The sequence below is a fragment of the Sitophilus oryzae genome, unplaced genomic scaffold, assembly GCF_002938485.1.
Source record: "Sitophilus oryzae breed Bouriz unplaced genomic scaffold, Soryzae_2.0 scaffold_1372_pilon_pilon, whole genome shotgun sequence".
Lineage (NCBI taxonomy): Eukaryota > Metazoa > Arthropoda > Insecta > Coleoptera > Curculionidae > Sitophilus > Sitophilus oryzae.
This window is the reverse complement of record NW_022146029.1, coordinates 834,664-841,954: the sequence shown is the minus strand read 5'-3', so window position 1 is coordinate 841,954 and position 7,291 is coordinate 834,664.

Sequence of the window (7,291 nt, the reverse complement as noted above, 5' to 3'; positions counted from 1 at the left end):
TGTAGCTCAGAAACAAAGAAGGCTATGAAAATTACACATACATACAAGATACAGTATGATTTCAACCAAAATGGGACACCCTGTATTTTTATTACTACTTCAACATTGAATGAGCAACAATAAGATTTTCTAATTTCTAATGCGTCGCATGTTCATCAGGCAAAAAATGCATTTATCCATGTTATGATAATAAAGCTGGGATTATTGCGATGCCAGTAGGTTGTAATAGACGGTTAATGCATGTGACGTTACGTGATATGGATGGAAATTGATAGTTTTCTCATTTACGATATCTGATCTATAATATTATTCTAATAATGCTAGCTGAATATACAACAAAATACACTTATATTCGATATGTATTATAGATATAGATGTACAGGGACATCATTTAAGTGTGTGTTACACCCAATTTAAAATCTTAATATGTAAAATGATTCTGGAAGACTTAATTTTTAAATGCACTGTATATCGAAATAGGTGCAAAGTATACTAAACTATTTTTAAAATTAGCTAAATTTTGTCTAACGGGCGATTCTAATATACGTAATATACGTGGATGTTTCTATTTTACAAAAAGATGGCGTCTGATGAAAAATATTCTGAAAGATTTTCTTCTTATATCCACTGTATATCGAAAACGGTAAGTGCAAAGCATACTAAACTATATATTTTTGAAATTAGCTAAAATATGTCTACCGGACGATGCTAAAATGTGTTGGGATTTCTATTTAAGAAAGATGGCGTCGTATCTGTCAAAATTGACGTTTTAAAATATTTTGAGGTAGAGAATCGGCATCCTCGCGAAAAATTACATTAAAATATCTTTTTACTATCTTAAAATTGGAATCAAAAAAAGTAAATTATATTTAAAAGATACTTAAAATGATTCTGGAAGATTTCATTCTTAAATCCACTGTATAGCAAAAGCGGTAAGTGCAAAGCATACTAAACTATATATTTTTGAAATTAACAAAAATATGTCTACCGGACGATGCTAAAATATGTGGGACTTTCCATTTAAAAAAATCATGATGGCGACGTATCTGTCAAGATTGAGGGTTTAAAAAATTTTGAAGTAGAACAGTCTTTTTATCTATTCTACTAGAAATACCATAATGCCTAATTTTTAATAATCAATTAGTTAAGAGATACTTGTTAGAAAATTTACATATTATATCGACATTAAATGCCACTATTTATATTAAATCAATTAGAATAGTGGTCTTGAAATCTCTTAAAGTGACATAGACATAAATTTAGATAATTTTCCGTTTCCGACAGAACCAATTAGTATTGGAAGTTGTTTTAAAGACATTTATCGATCCAGATTGAATGTTAGGGATAGACTCTAATTGATTTAAATGTTTTAACAGACCATGTTCTAGTTTGCTGTCCTGGTTTGTTAAGTCCTAGCATTATCCTAACGTTCTACGTTTATTCTCCAATTTGTGATATGAAAGGAAACATATTATATCACCTAAAGATTTTTTTTATCATAAGTATGTAAAAAAAATTTCACAAATAATAGCTGACTTAAATAATTATTGAAAATACTAATAATGTTGTAGTTAACGGCTGTGGGAAAAATACGGGAAATAGATTTTTATATGTAGTATAATAATGCATAGGGGGTATATTTCTGAAAAAAAAAACAGTGTGTGCACTATGTGCGCATATTTGAAGTGAAACTTATTACTAACAGCTATTAGCATCAGCATCAAAGAGTTTTTTGTGTATGTCCATCGCCGATGTCTGCAACGAACTTCACCTTGAATCCTCACGTTACGTCGACCTGATTTTAATTGTTTTTTTTCCTGTTATTGTGTTTTTTAAAGCAATTTTTTCTATTTGCGAGTTTCAATTTAGGCAACCAATATTCCTATATTTGCGATTTTGATGCGATCTGCGATTTCTTCTACTTGCAAGTTTCAATTTAGGCTTAAAAGTTTTTTTAAGTAACTTTCAAAAGTTACTTAAAAAAATTACTATAGTTATGATTTTGTTGCGATTGTGATTTTCTAAACTAGGGCCGTGATAACCTTCTATCTGCGAGTTTGAATTTTTATGAGTTGCGATTTGCGATATTATTGCGAATAGTATTTTGTGGTCCATCGAAGCATTTTATAGTTGCTATTGAATTTTTTCTCTGATTTTATTTCTTTATGGAGAAGGTATTATTTTCTAGGGTCAAGATCAATAATATATCGTGTGTTTCTCAAGAGTGGTTCGCCTCTGTAACTTTTTTATTTTTTTTTTTCTGATAAAAAACGAGATTTGGTATGTAAGCATATGACATAAATTAGGATTGATTAAGTATTTAATACGTTTCGATCACTTCCTGTTTCATCGGAAAAGACTACAACTTTTGATTTTTAAATGACACCATCGGTATTTTCTTACTTTATTCGATAGAAAATGACACTCTGAATAGAATTCCTAGTACAATATTTAAATATTAAAATCCCAATTGTAGGTTACAGTCGCAGTGATTTAAAAATCGCAATCGCTGTTTCAATGAGGAAGATGCATATATTTTATTTTTCGCCAGAAACTGTTCAATTTATTAGAATAAATATGTATAAATGCAAAAAAAACTTTTTTCTTGAAAGCAGTACCACAATTTTATAAAACGGGCCATTAAAATACTATGGATAACGCAAACGACGCCTCGCGAATTGAAACGATATTCTATTGGTCTGACGTCACCCGCCGTTCTCGTCGACGCGCGATGGCCAGCAGCAGCCAGACGTGTTCCGTTTATGTACGTATTTAGGTGGCGTACTAAGACATTTTTGTGGCTTTTAGCGTTGATTGAAGGAGCTTTTTATACTTTTTTGTGCAGTTATTATTTGTATGTGTTGTGTGTTCTGATAATTTTTTAAGTAATGGCAGATTCCGGGTTTGTAAAAGCACAATTGGATAACTTGCCAAAAGTCTATGCTTTTACGTTGGCGGCTTTTATAAATACAAATTCCCAATTTATTGGTGCTGAATTACGAGGAAAAAACAGAGAGGTATGTAACATTTATTCTTTGTAGTACTGAGGCATATTTACCTATAAGTAGGTACCTACTGTTACGAACTTTTATATAGTTATAAATTAACGTTATAAACTTATTTTTCACATCAGGTAGGGAGACGTATGGAGATAATGCTGTAGGTTATGTAGAAGTGAAAAGAGACAAAAATATTTGTTTAGTACGTGGAACAATATCTCCAGAGCATAGCGTGAAAAAGAAAGTTTTTTTTTATATTTTGAGACCCCCTTACCCTTGTTATTTTTTAAGGTTGTTTTTTTTACGAAATTATAGGAAATAAATTGTTTATCAGTAATGAAAATATTATACAAGGTGTCCCATAAGCAAACGCCAAAATTAAGTTACTTTTTTAAGTGAAACACCCTATATATTGTTGGATTCTTCGGAAATTTCTAGATATTCTAGATATATTTCATGTATAATATCCAATGTATAATAATATATACCTATTTTTTTATACCTATCTTCAAATGTTTATTCATTTTTTTCTGTTTTCGCTCATCCATTACTATTTATAAATATCACTAATTACTAATTATGTATTGATTAACACAAATAACTAAAATTTTGACTTGGATCCAACAGCGTTTAAAAGCAAACTGTGTAAAATAAACACGCGTCTGGCTCCACTCAACCAGAAGAACGGCGGGTGACGTCACAGCGGCAAGGTGCGGTAGAGAGCGTTTGCCCGACCATTTAAATTAACAATATTTAATTATTTTATATTAGAGGCATTTCTTAACCGATATCAACGATTTTTTTGTTCAATTTTTAATTATATGAACTATTTTTTAAAACCATTATTTAAAAACATGCATTTTCCTCATTGCAATTGGAGAATCGCTGTTTTTTCTCATCTCTAATGGTTATTATAACAACATGTTTAGGTTAACGTATACGCAAATATTATATCAAACTCACTTACTGAAATATAATTTTTCCAAATCGATATAAATCCAAGTTGGCCTATATTTAAATAATGACAATATTAAAAGGGACTCACATACTAACATTACAAGTTAAATAAAAGTTTTTAATTAAGAAGCTCAAGTACAAATCTTGTACCTATACAGAGTCAGTCTTAAGTAAGTGCAAATATTTTAGGGTTAGTATATGTTGACCCCAGAAACACGTCTATAAGGTTTTTTTCGCGAAAAAAAATGCAAATTTGAAATTTTTTGAAACATTTTTGGAATTTTTGATAATATTTAGTTAAAAAAACAGAAGATCTTCCTAATATGGCAACATACGTGGTAGATTAAATTTACAAGAAGGAAACCCCAGAAAGGATCTAGCGGTTCTCAAAATGTTAGCGAAAAATTATTTTATTTATTATTTTTTATTATCTCAACTCAAACCAAACAAAACCAGCCCTGAAAATATTTGTACTTATTACTCATCCTGTATAGTTTTATAAATATCATAGGGCTCTGGCATTTCACATTTTCGTTAACAATTTATAATATACAGGGTTGTTCACCACATACGACACGGAGTATTGTAACTAAACCATTAGATTTTTACAAATTGAAAGTGTTGGGTTCGTTGAGGAACTATTAGAGCTTAATTTAAAAATATATTTACAAGATACAGACTGTCTCAAATAAGTAAAAAATATAGCTTTTTTTAAATGAAACACTCTGTATATTATTCTATTTTTAGATTCTATAATTGAAATAAAGGTAAATTTGATTAAGATTTTTTATCATACTTAAATCTTACCGTTTTTGAAATATTTTCAATTTTATGAAATTGCAGTAAAACTTTTAAAGCTACATTGTTCCAAAGGTATCAGAGTTTTTAATACTAATTATTTACCGAAGTTTACTTATTGATCAGATATTATAAATAATAAACAAAACAGCAATAATAAACAAAATACTACCTTATAGAGAGTATCTAAAAATTTATATTAAATAATTACCAGATTTAAACGGCAATAACTTATTTAATTTTAATGGAACACCCTGTATATTTTAAGAGAATCAGATGCACAATTTAATTCTCTATCAAATTGTATTATACCATTCTTAGCTATCTCTTCAAGTTTTCGTAGAAAATGCATTTTCTTATAATTTAGACCTTACACTCTGTATAAGGTAATATTTTGTTTATTATTGCAACACAATATCTGATCAATAAAAAATCTTCAGTAAATATTTAGTATTAAAAACTTTGATACTCTTGGAGAAATGAAGCCTTAAATTTTTTACTGCAATTTCACAAAATTGAAAATATTTCAAAAACGGTAAGGTTTAATTGTGATAAACCTTAATTAAATTTACCTTTATTTCAATCGCAGAATCTAAACATGGAATAATATACAATAATATACAGGGTGTTCCATTTAAAAAAGTACCACTATACCATTTTTTTACTTATTTGGGACACTCTGTATCTTGTAAAGTTTGGTTTTTTTAAATTGTAGCTCTAATAGTCCTTTAACTGACCCAAAACTTACAATTTGTAAAAATCTGATGGTTTAGCTACAATACTCCGCGTCGTATGTGGTGAACAACCCTGTATATTTCAAAACGGTTTTAACTTACATAAAAATACGTTTTTATCTCTTTTTCAAAGGAAACTTCTTCTTCATGTTGTTAAGAACGGAAATTTTTAGATAGCACTCCAAAATTAACAATTTATTTTGTTTTATTTCCTCAAAGCTAATTAAGGTTTGCGGTTTTTGAAATTTAGTACGCTATCAGCAGTGTAATGGAGGTAATAAAACGACCTTAATGTAATTTATCAAGTTTATATTTGTTTTACAACACATTTTGATGTCTGTTTTGATAAACCATAATTTTTGACTGCTTAATTAAGATAAGAGTAGTAAGTGAACTGAGAATAATTTTACTTGGATAACTAATTTCATATATATAATACAAATATTCTGATTTCGTTGTCCTAAACTTGGTAACGCCATTTCATATTAATTTTTTTGTAATATTCATTCAAGGTACATCATCATAATACACATAATGCGTACATTATTAATTCAATAATTTCCGAATTATGAAGTTTTGATTTTGAAATGTTAAACAAAAATTTTGTAATTTCCAGACTTGTATACTCTCATTTTATACATCTATAAATGCTAACTTGAAAACTAATGTCAAATATTACTATACTCTGTTTTTTTTTCTCAGGTAAGATTTCGACAGACGATGACAGAAGAAAAATGACGTCCCATACCAATCTATTTATTTTACTAAGAAAAGTTTCTAATAATTTTAAGTTAACTATGGATGGGTTTAAATATAAATCCGTAATGCGTCTTCTCTTGTTGATTTTAACCAGTTTTATTGGTTTATTTCAAAAATGACAGATCGTATTTCAATTTTATTGGTTTGACGGAACGATGAACGACAAACGGACGCCAATGCGTATGAACTCGCCTTTAGATTTTTGAGGCTTGTCAAAGTCTTGCCAAATTATAGGTTATAATTTTGTGTCAACTTTTGTCAAATAACCTGCGTTTTGGAAGATGATTCCTTTTGATTCGTGTTATTACGCGTGTTTTGTATCTTTTGAAGTCAAGTGGAGGAAAAATCGAGTGAAAATTAACTGTAGACCCGGAGCACAGTTTATGGTTAATACTCGCTGCCCAGGCAGAAAGTCTTATACACCAATAAAGTTACCATCAATAAAGTTCGTATACCATCCCGTCGTAGATAAATGCATCTCAAATATGGTAAAAGGACCATACTAAACACATACTAAAATCTGGAATACCTGTAAAATATCGACATCACACGATAGGTAAATAATGGATTTTAATACTGCAGAAAAATAATGTCAAAAGGTACTGGTTTAGAAAAAAGTTAAAGTTAATTAATCAACTTTTAAGGTATAAAATTTGGTAAGTGTTTTATTAATTATAATGTGTAATTATTAATAAAATAGTTTGTTTTATTTATGTTGTTTTATTTATTCCTGTAGAATATTACAAATTTGTATTTGTACATAAGTTATATTGATAAACATAATCATAAATGCGGGAAGTTTCATAAAGCTTGAAAGAAAGAAATAGTTCTTTTTTATATTTTTTGGTATGTGGTGTCTTGTTCTTGTTTGTTTTGTATTAACACATACAGTTTTTTATGAAATAAAATAACTCGATTACATTTTTTCAGTTTTATACAGTTTTTTTCATAATATTTTGAAGTAATCACTTTTGTCAGTCACATTTTAAATATATTAATTTCCTGCTATGCGTTCCAGTTGTACCAACTTATTTCTTTGTAAAA